The 17,322-nt window shown below is 36.9% G+C and overlaps 1 pseudogene; it reads right to left on the reverse strand.

Annotated features, from left to right (window-relative positions):
* Window positions 1–14,592: 14,592 nt before the first annotated feature.
* On the reverse strand, window positions 14,593–14,955 carry LOC102496675 (cytochrome c oxidase subunit 7C, mitochondrial pseudogene; annotated as a pseudogene).
* Window positions 14,956–17,322: the final 2,367 nt, after the last annotated feature.

The raw sequence follows: 17,322 nt of genomic DNA on the forward strand, positions 1-17,322 counted from the left end.
TCCCCTCTCTCCCTCTCCCAATTACTCATCCCCTATTACCCATCCCCTTCTCTACTGCCTCCTGTATCTACAGTTGCCCTCTCTGCCTTTCAAAACTTTTCTGAATTCTCCACTACAATTTTTGACATAGAAAGAAGTGAATATTTGAATTCCATGGTTTAGAACAAATAGAAATGTCTGCTGTTGTTGGCTCAAGAGTTATTACTTAATAAATTATAGATTTGCCAAGGTCTTAATGTTAGAAATATTTGATCGATGTTAAACACCAATCTGAAAGACAGTTATTTTCAATCTCTTTTCCTGTTTAGTTGACAAGAACCCAAATCTTGAAGAGGTTATTTATTTCAGCATCAAGTTTTCTAATAATTAAAGCTCTGCTCCTGCAACAGATGTTCCTTTACACACCCAAGTTCGTTATTGGATGTCTGCACCAATTTGATAATGAGTCAGAAGAATATCAAGTATATTTCTGGGTTTCCTAGTGTGGGTTTCCGTTTGTCATCTCTACAAGAATGTCTAGGAGTCAGAAAAGGAGGAGGAAACTTTGCTAACAAATGTGCATATTGCCATGATTATTGTTCAGACTTTAAGACTATGTTAAGTTCTGGTGTTACGATGTCTCAATGTGGCAATTTCCAGGACATTTTCTCTACCTTTGATAGCCAGTTCAACACAGTCTGTTTCGCTGGGCTTTCCAACAGTTTATGGTATCTGTTGTCATTGGTGTATAGCTTTGTCCTTTGAACAATGATTCAGACATTCTTTTTATGACAATTGAGGCAAGCTCTAATATCTATTACAAATATTACAAATGCTTATTCCTTAGCAATATAAACTTTAGGGGTGCAAAAGTAGAAGCACAAAGACCAGTTAGGAGGTGATTACAATTACAGAAAAATCTATGACAGAGCTTCACAAATGTTAATATTGCAAAGAGACACATGTCAAAATGTAGATTCTAACTGGGTAGAGCAGAAGGATCTACATTTCCATGAGCTTCCAGGTGATGCTGACATTGTTGATTCCTGAAACACATTCTGTATAGCAAGGACCTATGTGCACCCATGCCTGCTCATACCTTTTAGCATTTGTTTTTTGACTTGATGTTTTAGAGCAGTGGTTCTCCACTTGAACTGCACATTCCTATGAAATTTAAAAAATACTGACATTTGATCCCACTGCCTAGAAATTCTAATTTATTTATTCTGATAGGAGGCCCAGACATCCATATTATTCCAAAGCTTTCCAGAGAATTCTAGTGCACAGTGAAGATTGAGAAGTCTGGCTTTAGTTTATTTGACTTAATCCCAGCTTCACCCTTTGATGTTACTCTCAGGCCTCTATGAAATCCATGCTTTATCGACTTCACAGAGATTCAATCTGTTTATGCTTTTTTATTCTAACAGCTAGGGTAGTACCCATCCCACTGACCCCAGGAAAGGAGGACCACACTGCAGCCCTGACTTGTCCAGGAAAGAAGTGGCAGTGGACGGCCACTCTCTTTGTGGCGTACTCTGCTTTGGTGCTCTCACAGCATCTCTACATCTTTTATTTTGACATGGTTTGTGTCTATGTCTCTGTGTCCCTCAGTTGGCTATTCAAGGCAGGGACTGTGTCACAGCTATTTTTATTTGACCAAATTCTAGTATAGTACCTACGACAGACTAGCAATTCATACAGATGTCCCAGTAAATAAAAGGAATTGTTGCAGCGTGCTATGCTCCTAGAAGGTCTTAGCATTCTTCTACGAGGCATCCTGCATGGAATGTGGCTAGTGTGCATTGCTGCCTCTATTTCCCACATGTGGGCATGAAAAACCTAACTGAAGAGAAAGAACACAGACATTAAGTAAGCACTAGTTAACTATCTGACTTCTTTTACATTCACATAAAATTGTCCTACTAAACATTCCAGAATAATATTACTCCTATTGGGGCCAACAGGTGGTGTGGTGGTTAAGGACACTGGACTCCCACATGGCCGACAATAGTTCGAGTCCCAGACCTTGCGGCTTGCTTTCTCACTTTCCTTCTCTCTCTCTCTCACTCTGTCCCTCTTTGGTCAAATTAAAAAATAAATAAATAAAGTTAAATAAAATAATTACTGTTTTACGACTGTATATTTTTCAAAAAGTGTATATATGTATACATGATACACTTAAGCCTCAAAATAACCATATGCAGTGTGTGCTACTGGAACTCTCCTTTTACTGGCAAGGTGATTGTGGCATAGAAAGGTTATGTAGCTTGGCTTTGATCACGTAGCTAGGAAGTGGCAGACCTGGGATTTAAACAAAGCAGTTTGAGTGCAGAGATCACGCACTAAACATTATCCAACACTTCTCTTCATCATTCCACCTGTCACAGGAGGCCTGGCCACAACTCAAGCAAGTGGGATCTTCAACCTTATTTTATAAACTTCTTTTTTATTGTTTATTTTCAGTTTTTGCTACAGAATTCATGCATTCACTGGAGAGAGACAGAAAGTGAGAAATCATGTCCCAAAAGGGGATGGCCATACCACAATCCTTTCTCCTCCATTCTCCTCTGGGGATTTGGGCGCACGTACACACAGCTTGGCCTGCTGTCAAGCTGCTGGGTCTGAGACTCGAACGGTGCAGTCAGCAATGTGGGGTTTAGCCACCCTAAACACTATGCCACCTGGCTGGTCTTGCTTGTTTTTGTTTTTGAATTTTACTGGTTATAACTCATATTATGCTCATAATCAAAATACAGTTTAAAAAATTAAGAGCCAGTAAATGCTTTAATTTATTCCTCTTGTATATTTAATCATCTCCTGTAATCTGGATCTTTCATTTCACCTTAATACCCTTAAAAGTGCTGTAATTTTGGTAAAAATCAAACAACAGAAAAATCTTTTTAAAATTCATATTTCTCTTAAGTGGCCACCTCATCTCTCTCCTTCCCTTCTTCCCTTTATTACTATTATTATATTATTGCAATTGTGTTTTATTATCTTTCTTTATCTTTCTTCATTTCTTTTTCTCTCTCTTTTTTTTTTTTGCTATAGGGCACTTGTGCTCTCCAGGAAGACAGAGACAGAGAGACAGAAAGCGAGAAATTACCTCCTGGGGGGGATGGTCACACCACAATCCCTTCTCCTCCATTCTTCTATCAGGATTTTGGGCATGCACGCACACCTGCCTTGCATGTTTAAGCCACGGGGTCTGTGACTAGAACCGCAGTCAACTACATGGGAATTCAGCGACATAGCCATTACGCTAACTGCTGGTCCCATCCTTCTTCATTTCTCATGTAATCTTCAACTCAATCTAGTCTGACATCTACTCCCATCATTCTCTCAAAAACAGACCTCACTCTGTCACTCATGACCTTCACACTAGTAATCTTCTTCAGCTCCATTTATTTTCAGGCCCTCCACTACTTGATCTTTCCTTAGCTCTGATATTGTTAGAGGCTCTTTTTTTTTCCCACTACTGTTCGCCTTGGCTTCTGTGATGCTCCACTACTCTGGTTTTTATTCTGTTTCTCTGGCTGCTTATTATTCTCCTTTGTAGACTTCTCCTCAGCTCTTGAGCAATTAAATGGTGGAATTCCTCAAGCTCTACTCTTAGGCCATCTTCCCCTTCTCCTCAATGATCTCTTTATGGTGATTTTCTGTACTCTAATATTTTCTTTACCACCCTATTCAGTGTAGACATCCTCTTTGAGCTCTCAATAAGTGGCTCAGCTGAACTCTTGAATGTTTCAGGAATCTATCAAAATTAACATGCCACAAAATGAACTGATTATCTCCCCTTGTCTGCATTTTCTGTCTCAGGGAACAGCACCTTCTTCCTTCTAAATATGCCATTCACAATGTTCAAGTCATCTTTAACATCCTCCTAGCATGTCTTTTCATTGCTGCCGCTTCCATGCTCCTAATTGCTATGCGTAGGATGGTTCTCACTTATCACACTTGTTATCCATACAGATTGTTTTAAAAATACAATATGAGAGCCAGACAGTAGTACAGTAGTAATGTAACTAGACACACATGAAACAGTCCTGGGTTCACATCCCAGGACCTTCACAAAAATGCGGTCCTGTGATCTGGGTTGGTTGAGACTGCAGGGGAATTGCAGCTTGATCTCACTGGAGTATCTATATTTCTCTCTCTCACAACAAGAAATAAATACACTTTAGAAAAATAAATAAACTCAAAATAACCAAGTTTCTTACCATGTCCTATGAATCTATAATGCCTTGATTTCAACTACTCTGCAGCTTGATTTTGTAATATTTCTCTCTTCCTCCTGTCCTGCCCTCTGTCTTTACTTGATCTGCTTGATATTTCAGCTATGTAGGTATTCATTTTCCACAGTCTCCTCATCCTTCTTCCACAGGACTTTCATGCATGCTTTTTATTTGAAAAGAACACTCTGCTTCTCTTCTTTACTAGTCAGTTACTATTTTCTTGTTAGGTCTCAATTCATCATTACTTTCTTAGAAAATCAATTCCCAACATTGTGTACTTAGTAAATTATTCTATAATGTGATCTCGTAGTATCACTCATTGTTCTTAACACTGATCAAATTTTAATAAAAACTTTTGTCAATTCCCATCTTCCTCACTAGACTATAAACTTCATGAAAACAGAGACTCAATCTGTTTACACTTTGTATTCTAACACCTTGGGTAGTGGCTGTTACAAGGAGTCTCTCAAGATATATTTGATTTAGAGAAGACAAAGTGTCATTCACACTGACTATTAATAAGGCACTATTAAGGCTTTCTACACTTAAAAAGTTTGTCTGCCACTTGATTTCTTTTTTCCCTCATTTTGTAGAAGTGAAATAGCTATTCCAGCTAGGCTCGTTTTCCTTAGCCCTAAAACAATGTTTACTTGAATCTTTACTCTTGATTTTTCTCAAGTACTTTTTAATTCTAAGATACACAAAGCTGTATCCATCATCTAAATATTGATACTGACTCTTGAAAATCACTTTGTCTTCTCCACTACAGAATCTACTTTGCTCTCTGAAGCTCAGCTTGAACCCTATGCAAACTGCCTTTTGATTCTCTCTTCCATCTGAGGCTCCAAATCTCAGGGAGACGAAGAACACAGAAGCCAGGATTTGTTTTCTCCTTTTCCACATTTTTCTCGGTTGAAAAGTTCTTGAGTCTGTGTCTTCTCCTTTTCTATTTCTGGTAGGTTTTGGGGAGAATCATTCATTATTTTTCAAGCATTTCAGTTCTTCCAGTTGATTCACCCTTTCTCTTCCTTGCCCGGTACACACAGCATGCAGACCCACACATGTGTGTGAGAGAGATTCATTGCAGCCTCATACCTGAGTGGAAAGAGATGCTTACCAGAAATCAGCTTCAGGTTGATGCACACAGGATCAGCCTCCTTCCTAAAGCAGACTCTCCACAGTAAGGGAGTGAAGCACATTAAATTTAGAGTTGAATAAATGAAAATGAAGAGCTGCAGAGAGAAGGGGACACATTGAAGAAACACACATCCATGGAGCCTTAGAGTGTCAATTCTCAAATAACTTAAAGGTGACCTCACTCAGTCTTCTTGTTTTATAGATGAGGAGACTGAAGTCCATAGAGTTTAGATCATTTGTTCCTGTAGCAAAAGTTACGTATGGCAAAATTGCATATGGCATCTTTTGTTTCCCAGTCCTATTTGGAGACCAGCTGATAGACTCCTATGACATCACTGACTTCCCTGGTTGGATGTTACTTAACTCACCTATAATCTCTCTCTTTCATATCTATCTCCATTTCTGAATTAAAGTTGTACAAATAAAACTATTGAGTAAGTAAATCTAAAGAATACCTCTCATACATATTTTATAGAAGATTTTAAAACTTACTTTTGCTCTTATCCCTGATCCACAATAAAATCCTGACCATTTGTCCCTTTACTAGGTAACTTATCTGTTCTTGAACCAATTTATACCTAACTTCGGGCATTTAATTCTAAAATGTGGAGTAAGGCAGTATCGAGCTAACTACAATGGATGGAGGGGGGACAGGATATTCCAAGAAGCAATAGAGGGCAAAGAAGGCATCTTTTCTGACCACATATCAGTGGTGATTTGGTATTATATGTAAGAAATGACCAAAATACAGAAGACAGAATATGACCCTATAATTATAAGGAGTTTAATTTCTTTCTCTTTCCTTTTAAAAAAGAATTGTTTAATTTATTTACTGTTATTATTGTTATTTTTATTATTGTTGTTTTTAATTTTACTATAGGGCATGTTTGCTCTCCAGAGAGAAAGAGAAAGAGAAAGAGAAAGGAAGCGATAGAGTATCCCCTATGGGAAATGGTCACATTGTAATAGCTTTTCTTCCATTTCTCCCTACTTTCATGATTTTAGCATGCATGTACATGCACCCAGCATGATTTTTAAATGAACGGATCTGGGACTCAATAGATGCTTTTGGTCAGACATATCGGATTCAGTCACCTTAACCACAGCATCACACAAGCTGGACCTAGGATCAATTTCTAAGCCCATGAGGTAATGTTGTATTTTTTCTAACTTCTTCCCTTTATTTTTCCTTTAACATTCAACTAGAATAGCTAAGGAAGTCCCTGAGTATGCTACAGAGGATGCCATCTTTCAACAAGGTATTCGTTAAAAGTTTGTAATACATTAGACACGTTCATAGATGCCTGACGCTCCCTCCACTTCCCCTATCCCACCAAACAAAAAGTAACGAGGATAGATGTAGGCACACTCCACATTTTACTTATATTTTAACATGTGGAAGCAGCTCTCATCCTCTCTCTTGTCTTAAGGGATTACTGAGTGGACCAATGAAGATGTACAGTATCAGCTTAATAAATGGCAGGGTTATTTGGGGTTTATTGATTTATTTCTTTGAGCAAGCAAGGCAGAAAGAGGGGACAGAGATAGCCACCCCCAAAAGGATCTTAATCTCATGATCTAACCTCAGTTTTAGCCATCTCCAGATCATGGGCATGCATATGCACAGCGTACTTAGTAAGGTCTCTGTGTGCAAATCCAGGAAATTCTCATGGAAATTTCTCAAGGAGAGTGTAGCCTTTGATTACTGCACCACCATCCAGTTCTGATAAATTACAGAATTGTTTTGAACAGTTACGTTGAGTTCTTAATTATTTTCTGAAAACAATATTCTTACATGTATCACATGTGAGCCCCATATATTTTCCCCCTCTTCTTCCCAATTGAGTGAAGTGCTTCTTCTCTGTGTGTTGGCTTGCCATGACCTGATCTCAGTATACCTGTGCCATCCATTGACTAAGCTATATCTTTTTGCCATCTCTAGAGTCTCTGAACAGGGTACTGTATCTCCTGGACCAGATTTTCTCTCCCATTCAGTAGTAGATTTTTGCCCTTTTACCTCTTAAATACCTGCCCTATCACATGCACATGTCTAATTCACAATCATAATCTTACGTTATTCACAGTTAAGAAGACCGATCATGGCAAGTTACAACATGAGCTAGGGCCCTTGCTGATTGCCTAGACATGCAATGGTCCATCATCTTCATGCATTGTTTGTAACTCCTCTCTCTGAAATTCTCAATCTCGACAATGAATTGGACCAATGAAGATTTGAACACATGGTTGGGAGAACAAAGCAGGTCCCTGGATCCCTTTTCCAGCATGCTTTCTCACTTAGCAGTCAAAGTACATTGCAGAATGCTGTGCTCATAAGACTGATGACAACGTCCTTAGGGGTGAGAGCAGCAAGAACAGAACGGGCCACTGGTTTGATGTACCAGTTGGACAGATTTTTAATATTTAGGAGTGACAACACTGTCATACGTGCCACTCTCTCTTTGGCTATCAGTTTTATTCTAGATAATAAGGTCAGAGTGGCTAATCGATAAGATTATGTCATAACATCATACCTTGTGCCATGAAAAAGAAATTGTATCTCCTGCAATAGTGAATCCTCTTCCTTAGCAGGCATTGTAGCTACCCAGGTAAAGCGTTTTTCTGCTGAGAAAATGAAAGCATAAAATAATGACTGTTCCTTCTCACCCACGTGCCTTCTTTACACAAGTTTCTAAACAAATCACCTTTCAAATTGCATGTTTGCATAAGTACCACAACCCTTTATGTTGGTGAGAAACTTTTCAACAGGTAGAGGCTTGAATGAAGAGATTTTTGGCAGATAACTTGGGAGGCTAGTTTTAATCAAATCATGAGAAAAGGTTAGGCTTTGGAATAGATGTAATTATTCAGGAGCTCAAATATTTAAAAGAATAAAATTGGGGAAACTCTTTCCTCTTTTCCCCATCAATTTCTTACATAGTAGTCCACCTCTCAGCTTTTCCACTGAAATATTTTTATGTTGCTACTCTCAATTCAGGCTTGCATAATATCTATTAAATATCTACAACCTCCCCGACAATGTTAGATGATTTATGTACTTTACCTCATTAAATCCTAAAAATAGCAGTCTAAGGATAGGAATTATTATCCCCGTGGAACAGATAAAGAAACTAAGGGTCAGAAAAATTAAATTACTTATCCCAAATTGCATCCCGAATAAATCTCAGAGCTAGGATTTTGGCTCTGGCCTTTAGATCCAAATTTATTTATTTCCTCCTTGATTTTTGTTTGAAAAAACTGGATTGGTCAGGCATTTCTTAATATGCCTTTAAGATCCTGTATATAAATGCAGGTATTTTCATATCTATCTCCATTTCTGAATTAAAGTTGTACAAATAAAACTATTGAGTAAGTAAATCTAAAGAATACCTCTCATACATATTTTATAGAAGATTTTAAAACTTACTTTTGCTCTTATCCCTGATCCACAATAAAATCCTGACCATTTGTCCCTTTACTAGGTAACTTATCTGTTCTTGAACCAATTTATACCTAACTTCGGGCATTTAATTCTAAAATGTGGAGTAAGGCAGTATCGAGCTAACTACAATGGATGGAGGGGGGACAGGATATTCCAAGAAGCAATAGAGGGCAAAGAAGGCATCTTTTCTGACCACATATCAGTGGTGATTTGGTATTATATGTAAGAAATGACCAAAATACAGAAGACAGAATATGACCCTATAATTATAAGGAGTTTAATTTCTTTCTCTTTCCTTTTAAAAAAGAATTGTTTAATTTATTTACTGTTATTATTGTTATTTTTATTATTGTTGTTTTTAATTTTACTATAGGGCATGTTTGCTCTCCAGAGAGAAAGAGAAAGAGAAAGAGAAAGGAAGCGATAGAGTATCCCCTATGGGAAATGGTCACATTGTAATAGCTTTTCTTCCATTTCTCCCTACTTTCATGATTTTAGCATGCATGTACATGCACCCAGCATGATTTTTAAATGAACGGATCTGGGACTCAATAGATGCTTTTGGTCAGACATATCGGATTCAGTCACCTTAACCACAGCATCACACAAGCTGGACCTAGGATCAATTTCTAAGCCCATGAGGTAATGTTGTATTTTTTCTAACTTCTTCCCTTTATTTTTCCTTTAACATTCAACTAGAATAGCTAAGGAAGTCCCTGAGTATGCTACAGAGGATGCCATCTTTCAACAAGGTATTCGTTAAAAGTTTGTAATACATTAGACACGTTCATAGATGCCTGACGCTCCCTCCACTTCCCCTATCCCACCAAACAAAAAGTAACGAGGATAGATGTAGGCACACTCCACATTTTACTTATATTTTAACATGTGGAAGCAGCTCTCATCCTCTCTCTTGTCTTAAGGGATTACTGAGTGGACCAATGAAGATGTACAGTATCAGCTTAATAAATGGCAGGGTTATTTGGGGTTTATTGATTTATTTCTTTGAGCAAGCAAGGCAGAAAGAGGGGACAGAGATAGCCACCCCCAAAAGGATCTTAATCTCATGATCTAACCTCAGTTTTAGCCATCTCCAGATCATGGGCATGCATATGCACAGCGTACTTAGTAAGGTCTCTGTGTGCAAATCCAGGAAATTCTCATGGAAATTTCTCAAGGAGAGTGTAGCCTTTGATTACTGCACCACCATCCAGTTCTGATAAATTACAGAATTGTTTTGAACAGTTACGTTGAGTTCTTAATTATTTTCTGAAAACAATATTCTTACATGTATCACATGTGAGCCCCATATATTTTCCCCCTCTTCTTCCCAATTGAGTGAAGTGCTTCTTCTCTGTGTGTTGGCTTGCCATGACCTGATCTCAGTATACCTGTGCCATCCATTGACTAAGCTATATCTTTTTGCCATCTCTAGAGTCTCTGAACAGGGTACTGTATCTCCTGGACCAGATTTTCTCTCCCATTCAGTAGTAGATTTTTGCCCTTTTACCTCTTAAATACCTGCCCTATCACATGCACATGTCTAATTCACAATCATAATCTTACGTTATTCACAGTTAAGAAGACCGATCATGGCAAGTTACAACATGAGCTAGGGCCCTTGCTGATTGCCTAGACATGCAATGGTCCATCATCTTCATGCATTGTTTGTAACTCCTCTCTCTGAAATTCTCAATCTCGACAATGAATTGGACCAATGAAGATTTGAACACATGGTTGGGAGAACAAAGCAGGTCCCTGGATCCCTTTTCCAGCATGCTTTCTCACTTAGCAGTCAAAGTACATTGCAGAATGCTGTGCTCATAAGACTGATGACAACGTCCTTAGGGGTGAGAGCAGCAAGAACAGAACGGGCCACTGGTTTGATGTACCAGTTGGACAGATTTTTAATATTTAGGAGTGACAACACTGTCATACGTGCCACTCTCTCTTTGGCTATCAGTTTTATTCTAGATAATAAGGTCAGAGTGGCTAATCGATAAGATTATGTCATAACATCATACCTTGTGCCATGAAAAAGAAATTGTATCTCCTGCAATAGTGAATCCTCTTCCTTAGCAGGCATTGTAGCTACCCAGGTAAAGCGTTTTTCTGCTGAGAAAATGAAAGCATAAAATAATGACTGTTCCTTCTCACCCACGTGCCTTCTTTACACAAGTTTCTAAACAAATCACCTTTCAAATTGCATGTTTGCATAAGTACCACAACCCTTTATGTTGGTGAGAAACTTTTCAACAGGTAGAGGCTTGAATGAAGAGATTTTTGGCAGATAACTTGGGAGGCTAGTTTTAATCAAATCATGAGAAAAGGTTAGGCTTTGGAATAGATGTAATTATTCAGGAGCTCAAATATTTAAAAGAATAAAATTGGGGAAACTCTTTCCTCTTTTCCCCATCAATTTCTTACATAGTAGTCCACCTCTCAGCTTTTCCACTGAAATATTTTTATGTTGCTACTCTCAATTCAGGCTTGCATAATATCTATTAAATATCTACAACCTCCCCGACAATGTTAGATGATTTATGTACTTTACCTCATTAAATCCTAAAAATAGCAGTCTAAGGATAGGAATTATTATCCCCGTGGAACAGATAAAGAAACTAAGGGTCAGAAAAATTAAATTACTTATCCCAAATTGCATCCCGAATAAATCTCAGAGCTAGGATTTTGGCTCTGGCCTTTAGATCCAAATTTATTTATTTCCTCCTTGATTTTTGTTTGAAAAAACTGGATTGGTCAGGCATTTCTTAATATGCCTTTAAGATCCTGTATATAAATGCAGGTATTCTCAATGGGCATTATTTCACAGTAGCATTTAGTATGACAGTAACTGCAGAAAATTAGTTCTTCAGAGTTAAGTTATAGTAGAAGATCATTATGTACAGGAAGATTTAATTTTATAAAAAACAAAATTGCCCTTCAAACTGCAAGCATTTAATTTTTAATGTGCTAGTTTTAATTAAGTTTAATTAATGCTGCTGAGCTTAGTAAACTTAAAGAACTTCAGATGACACCCCCAGAAGCCCTGAAAGATCTTTTTTACTTGTCAAAACCTGCCTTCTGGCTGAATCCCAATTCACGCCTCCACAGAAATTGCTTACTCTTTGCTCTTTCTGAATCCATGCTATCATTTATCCATTTGTTATATGAAATCCAATTTGTAATTGAATCTTTGTCCAATACTTTATCAGAGAGAGAAATGAGCTCTGAGATCATTCATTATCTTAAATAGTGTGACTGGGTTCTACTGCCCTCTCTACTTAATAGCCAGGCTGTGTCTTTTCAAAAGTTTGTTCCAATCCATTGTCCATTTTGTTTCTTGCATCATGATTGTTGCTTCAGGAGGGATGAAGGTTCTCCTCACTCCTGCCTATTCAAATTAGTGTGGAGGAAAAGACCTGGAAGCTTAATATTTAATACTCCAGGGTTTCCAAGTTCTGTTTCTGGATTCTTAATAAATACAGGTAGATGCCAACCAATGTACTTTTAAACCGTAAGCACAGGCCCAGGTAGTATGGCATACAGGTAGCACTACCATTTGGGAGGCTGGAGGTCACATGGGAGGCTATACCAACTGGAACACACTGGATATAGTAGCACATGTCTGCAATTCTAACTAATGGGGGACTGCAGCAAGAGGACTACAACATAACCAGATCCTGTTAAAAATGCTTATCTCTCTCACTCTTCTCTCTTCACTCTTTAAAATCCCTGTCCCTGTTTCTCCCATAAATGAAATAATCAAAACCAAAACCAAAACCAAAACAAAACAACACAATGAGAAAACCCAAAGACTTAAGCAGAGGTAGAACATAGAACTTGATTGTTTGGATCCAAGGTAGTGGTAACATTCTGAAATATGTCAGAGTCAAGAGTTTTAGAAGATCAGTTGTGTAAATTTTCTTGAGACTGCCTCAGACCTTCTAAGTCTCTTACCATTTCCGGGCCTTGCTATGACTTCCATCCTCTCTGTGACTTTACTATCACGTTTTCTGCAGTGGTTAACCAATGCTCTGTTATCTAAGATGATCGATAACCTTACATCTACTACCAGTCTCTACCTGTGCACTAGACCCCACCCCTTTAGCTTTTTAAAGACCTGACTCTAGAAATGCTCCATTTCTTACATTATGTCTTTCTGCTATTGTAGAAATGGACATTTCTCTGGGTATATAAACATTCTGCTAATTCTCCCACCTTATTCTCCAAATAATACAAAAACAAAATTTCTCTGCATTTAATTTTACATACAGGTACCATCTTATTTACTTGTTCCCTTTCATAGAAAAATTTATTAAGATGATTGTTTGTATTCACTACCTTTACTTATTCTACTCTTATTTCTTAATAAAAATATTTTTATGAAGGTTCTATTTTCAGTACCAGTTTAGAGCTGTTTCCCAAAGTCACCATTTTCTAATAATCTAATGATCAGTTCTGGTCTTCATCTTATGTATCCTATAAGCAAAGTTATCATGGTGGATCAATTTTCCTTTTACATCAGTCATGATTACTTTTTCTTAGTCTCCATTGCCAGTTTTCCCCCTTCATCCTCTATGACTTCCAAATTTTCCTCTAGTTAAGATTTCTCTCATAAACTCTAGCCCTATATAGTGAATTTACTTAGATACATCTTTTAACATACCTAATATAACATGCCAAGACCAAACTCTGGGAAATCTCTTTGTTCATATATGACCCTGTTCCACCTGCAATATTCCCCATATCAGTTGGTAGCCACTTTATCTTTAAACTGGTCAATTCAAAAATCTTACGATCAACTCCTCTCATTATTTCACCTGCCACATCCAATCCATTAGGAAATCCCATTGGTTCTACTTTCAGAGTACATTCAGAGCCCAAACTCTTCTTACATCTTCTGTGATAACATCAGAAGACTGAATCACCATCATTTTAAGCCTGAGCTATTCTGGGAGTTACCTAACTGATCTCACGACTTTAGTGCTTGCTCCCCTTCAGTCTATTCTTAATAGATCAGACAGAGTTATCTCTTTAAAACATAAGTCCAGTCATGTCTTCTTTTCTAAAACTTTCAGCGACATACAATTTAATTCTGAATAAAAGCCAAGATCCTCATATTTTACAATAGAAATAATGGCTTTCTTAAAACAAAAATTAGGCATTTACTTATTGTAAAAAGTAAAAGAGTAGATATCTTTTAAAATACTCTTAAAGGAGTCAACAGGTGACATAGTAGTTGAGGTGCTAAACTCCCACATGGCCAATTGCAGTTCGAGTCTCAGACCAGGCGACTTGCTTTCTCATTTTCCTTCTCTTTCTTCCTGTCCCTCTCTGATAAGTGTTCATGTCCTATAGCAAATTAAAAAATAATAATAAATAAAATAAATAATTCTGAAAAAATTAAAAATTTTTATAGTGAAAAAGAAGGTTTGTTAGAATGGTAAATGAAAGTTGGAAAAAAATGAGATATTTTTACTATATAGTCAATTCAGCAAGCAAGTGTTAAGCATTTGTCATAAATGAAACAGTGTATTAGATAACTTGAGTATTAAAAGGCTTGGATTAGTCCCCTAGGAATTTATATAGATATATATTTCTTTTTTTTTTTTTCAAATTTGCATTTCTCTTTCATACACCCAACAAGGTCCTGACACAGGAGTCAAAAATAAGTTCTTGGACTTTATGACCATAAAAACAAGATAAATCATACACAATTCCTCATGAAGAAACTAATTTGGTAATATTATCCCCAAAATAAAGTAAGGACATGTTCAATTAATCATATCCTTATTTCAGAAAAGAGGCATTATGCATTCAGGTCTTAAGTTTATTTACAAACATATTCAGTATACTATGATTTTAAGAGTTTGATCCATTTTCCAGAGATTGTGACTGCGCCTCTTAAAATGTTCTTCATATCTATTAAATGGATGAATTAAAACATCCGTATTTCTTAAGTAGTTGGTGTCTTACCATAAAGAAAGGTGCAGCAAATCCAGATCCAAAGTATAAAGTCATCATAAAGAGTAACCGCCACTTGTTTTCCACTGAAAATGGTAGATTCTTCCCCGGGCCTTCCTCATAGTGGCTCCTGGGGACCACGGAGGTCGTGAACCTCCGGATGCTCTGTCCCAGCATGGCGCTGCTGGAAGCCCTGTGAGAGCGCAGAGCCTGAAGACGGGAGAAATGGCCACACCGCCCCAAGCCCTTCCTTTCTCACGACCTTGTTCTCTAGCTGCAAGGACCGAAAGGGGTATAGATATATATTTCTATAGAGTCATGGCTAATAAATGATTCTTATAAGTCAGTTGGTGTTAGTTGCTTTAGTAGTAGTGCAAAGTACTTAATGAAGTATTGAGAAGGATAGGAGAATGAACTGAGATGTAGAGTTTTGAACTTTGGGTAAGATCTGGGTAGACCTTGGTGGAAGATGAGGATTGGTAATGAAGAAAGACATTGCATAGGGAAGTGAAAACAAGAGGAAACACACACACACACACACACACACACACACACACACACACACAGAATGTACTGCAGTAGCAATGTTAGAATGAGGATAAAATGCTTACCTGGGAGTGGAGTACAGAGGAGGTGGTATATAGATAACAGGAAGAGACAACTGACAGAATTTTTAAAGCTGAGCGCTATTGAGATGGATATTGAATGTCAAGCCAAGAAATGTGTGAATTTTTCTTCACTCCAAAGGGAGCCAATAAAAGTGTTGAGGGAATGCCTTACTTGATTCATGGCTTTGATTTAATTAACCCGATTATAATTTATTAAATACTCAATCTGTCCTCATTACTGTCCTGAATAGTTTCATATTCATAAAAATCACTTTGGCTATTTGACAAAAATAAAAATTTCAGGGCTTGTGTCCAGTTATAATCTGGTAGGTCTGCTATGGTCCCTTATATTCATGTTTAACACAAGCCCATGAGTGATTCAGTGGGCAATGGCTATGAAAACACAGTTTGGTGAGAAGCTATTTTATAAAGTAATATCTTTGACTTGACTGACATGCATAGTATTTGTGCTGGAAAAAGAAATGCTATACATTGTAAAGATGTGATTAAATGTAAATAAAGCAATTAATTAAAAAATATACAAAGTGTTGGAAAATACAGTAGCCTATATTTACATTTTGGAATCAAGATTTCTAATCTAGTCCACAAAATTAAAAACAAAACAATACTCCCCCCCGCCAAATTCAAAGGTATGAGATACTGACATAAAATACTTTCTTGATAGATGTGATTTTCTAATTATTAGATGGTCAAATGTATCAATTTTCTAATTTCTTCCATATATTCTACTTAGAAATAATTTCTTTATGACACTTAATCTTTACAAAACAGTCCTTTAATTTATGGATAATTTTACATTTTAATGTTCTAGGATTTGTTTTTCTGTAAGGTAGGAAACATTTTAATTTATTTTTTCTCCAAAACCCAGTAATTTTCCCAAGTATTTGTTAACTATACCATCTCTCTAAATCCATTTGAAATATTTTTCTTAATCTATAGACCAGAGAGAATTATACTGAGATTAGGCCAAAATGATAAATTACATTAATGGATATTTGGCTCTTTTGAGTGTTAAAAAATTTTAAAGCTGCAAAAAAGTTGAGCAGCAAAATATACAACAATGTGCTTCTGTCCTAGATTCACCAACTCGTAATGTCTTTCTACACCCTCTTATCTTCCTTCCTCCTTCATTTAAGTACATATACAATTATACAATTAAAAAAAACCCTTTATTTATTTATTTATTTTTAACTTGATCAGAGAGGGACAGAGAAAGAGAGAGAGAGAGAGAGAGAGAGTTAGAAAGCAAGCTGCCAGTCCGGGACTTGAACCATCATCAATAATGTAGGAGTCCAGTGCCCTTAGCCACTATGCCACCTGTTGGCCTCCATATACAATTATATTTGCAGACATAAGCATTTTCTTTCATTCACATGATCTAAAAGTGTGACAGACATCTTGAAACTTCACTTCTTACGTATAGTTTCTAAGACTAAGAACATTTTTCGACGTGATAAATTATCATTGCCACAGATAACAAAAACCATATAAATTTCATTTCATCTAATATATGATTTATTATAAAGTTCTCCCAATTATTTCCTAAATATGCTTTAAAATTATATTTATTTTAAAATCCAGTATCTGGGTCAGCCAGTGGCATGGTGATTAAAGCAGCTGGATTCCATTAAGGTCAATCTTACAGTTGAAGTCTCCAATTTGGGGGGCTTGAGAAGCATGCTGGACACATGTGCATGTGTGCCCAAGATCCTGAGTAGAAAAAGAAACGGAAGAGAAGGAATTGTGGTGACCATTCCCCATAGTGCATGATTTTACATTTTTCCCATTCTAAACTTCACTTTGTAAGTTTTGTTATTAGTGTTATTAGTTTTCTAATTGTGAAACTGCTTTGTATTTAGTATAAGTTACTGTAGGACAAAAAAATGAGTTAACAGTAATTATTTTATAGAAATCTATTTTAAAATTAATTTTTCAC

The sequence above is a fragment of the Tupaia chinensis genome, unplaced genomic scaffold, assembly GCF_000334495.1.
Source record: "Tupaia chinensis unplaced genomic scaffold, TupChi_1.0 Scaffold142468_1, whole genome shotgun sequence".
Lineage (NCBI taxonomy): Eukaryota > Metazoa > Chordata > Mammalia > Scandentia > Tupaiidae > Tupaia > Tupaia belangeri.